Here is a 2,774-nt window from a genome sequence, read left to right on the forward strand (position 1 = left end):
CTCTTCTCGCGAAGTAGGGGCGGGTCTTTGCAAATGAAATTATGCACTCCTTTAAAATTTTTGGCAGCAAATTTTATGGTTTCAATAAAACTTTCAAACTTACAATCACATCTAATTGAGTTTTCGTTCAAATTGATGGGATATTTAAAAACTGCACTTAATAAAATATCAATGGTTAATCCTAATTTCGATAGATTCGGCATCTCAGAAATATGATTTCTTGCTAAACTAATAATTCCCCCACCATTTGAAAAATTGAATTTACTAGATAATTCATTTGTTAACTTCGAAATTCTATTTTCAATCACAATGATACGATTAAACCAATAATCGAGAAATAAGTTTGATAGTTCAATGCTTTTCAGAAAGTTTCCGTCTAGATCAATCGACAGGAGAGAACATGGACGATAGTTAAACGTATTTGGCTCTATATACTGTATCTTGTTATAAGATAAATCCAAAGTTCTCAAATATTTCAACACCCTCAATGTTGTATTGTCCAATCTTGAAATGTTATTAAAGGACAGATTTAATGTGTCAAGAATGTGTAAACATTTAATGTTAGCGATGTTTTCAATCTGATTATCAGAAAAATTTATTTCCACTATTTTGGTAATTTTACATAAAATATCAGGAATTTTTTTAAGTGTCCCTGTTGGTAGATAATCTTATAGTACGACGTGACATCAGCTCCTGCGGCTTCCGTAACAAACCCATATTCCCCTGCTGGTTTCAAATGTAAAACGCCAAGTAAATTCTTAGATTTAGAAATAATCCAGAATGATTGAGCATTTTCTACGCAGCATGTGACAACGTTGTTCCCTGCAAAATTTCGCCGTATCTGTTCTCCAGTGAAAATATCCAGGAATTGATTCCTGGTCAATCTCACTCAAATGTGATGCTGAAAACATTTGAACACAAAAAAACAAGAAGAATGATTCCACCTGAAATAAAAAGTAAGTACTCTTGTATCTTGAATCATATACAAATAGTCATAAAACCTATTTAAAAAACAATATTGAACTCCGAGGAAAATTCAAAAAGGAAAGTCCTAATATTCCTGAATTGGTACAGGCATTTTCTTATGTAGAAAAGGGTGGATTGAACCTATTTTTATAGATAGCTAAACCTGTCACTTGTATGACAGTCGCATCAAATTCCATTATATTGACAACGATGTGTGAACAAAGCAAACAGACATAATAAGTAAAAATGTCAAAAATAGACTCTTGGAAAAGGAGATAACCTTATGGTAAGCAAAATGTTGATTAAAGGCTATCCCAATTGCTAAAAGAATGGAAAAATCGAACAGACCTGTAACACTCTTCTACATTGGATAAATCTAATTTCTTTTTTAATGAAAATATATTTTTTTCATAAAGCATGTAAAGTATGGCGTCACTTAAATATTTGTAGGTATTATTTCAATGTGTTTGAATATAAATATTAGAGGTTGTGGTATTATAACCAATAGTACAGCTATCCAAATTTCAATTCTTTGTTACAAATTATGGTGTCACGTCATAACATGATTAAAAAAACATCTGTGTTAAACTTGAGAACCTGAGGGAAACTTTTCCGTAGGTCTAAATTCTTATTGGAAACACAAGTCAAGGATTCTGTCAGATGATAAGCCAAACGCAAAATGGAAGACGTAGTTCATCTTTCGGAATAGATGAAGAATATGTAGTGATTGATAAAGAATGTTGCAGAAAAATAGTAAAATAACAAAAAATACTAAACTCTGAGGAAATTTCAAAACGAAAAGTCTCTCCAAAAAAATCAAAACCTCAAACACATCAAACGAATGGACAACAACTGTCATATTCCTGACTTGGTACAGGCATTTTCTTATGTAGAAAATGGTGGATTACGACACATTACACACCGAAAAACAATTTCTTTGGTGTTAATCATATAAAATACATTATGTGACCAAGAAATTGACATTTAGTCACACAATTCTGAAATATAATAGGTTTGTTCTCTATTCTTTGTTCCTTCTAAATTTCACTCAAATATGAAGTGTATCTTTCTGCACTGTTTCATACAAATGTCAATTGATTGTCTTTACCAACATATTAGTATTGTGGGTATGCCAAATTCTCAAACCCGACCTATTTCAAAACTATACACATCTTTTTTGTTCGCCATCAAAGCCGGGTTTCAGAGCTAATTTAAAACTACCTACTTAGATGGCTGTGTGAATCAGATTTGGATGCTAACATATTTCAAAAAAATGTAAAATATAGTCAATATAATTTTTTCCTACTCGCAACAGTACAAATACATTTGACTTCTGTAAAATATGTCAGATAGACAGAACAAGTCAAACTTTTTTTTTTAAATAAAAAAGAATGACCACAATGTCATTCCGATGATTCCAGAGCTAGCTTTTCCTTTCAAGTTTACATTTGAATTATACAGTAACGCATTTAATGCTATTAAATTCTTATTTGAAACTATTACAGTTTATAAATGAAAACAAAAAAGGTGAACGGCGACGTTTTAAAAAACCAGCATTTGAGCGAAATATGTATTAGTTGTCACTTGAGGCATCCCTGAACTCCCCTTTTATTTCCTAGGTCATGGTAATTTTGGGTTTGAAATGGAAATGGTACAAAATGGTTATGGTAGGAAATGACTATCTACTAATCAAACTCGATGTTTGCTTTATTTTTACTGCATCACCAGATGTTGTACTGACTAAAATAGGGTGAATAATTTGATAATAGGATCGCAAGGTAATGCTTTTTGTTAAGACGTGTTGTCGT

The sequence above is a fragment of the Mytilus galloprovincialis genome, chromosome 8, assembly GCF_965363235.1.
Source record: "Mytilus galloprovincialis chromosome 8, xbMytGall1.hap1.1, whole genome shotgun sequence".
Taxonomy (NCBI): domain Eukaryota; kingdom Metazoa; phylum Mollusca; class Bivalvia; order Mytilida; family Mytilidae; genus Mytilus; species Mytilus galloprovincialis.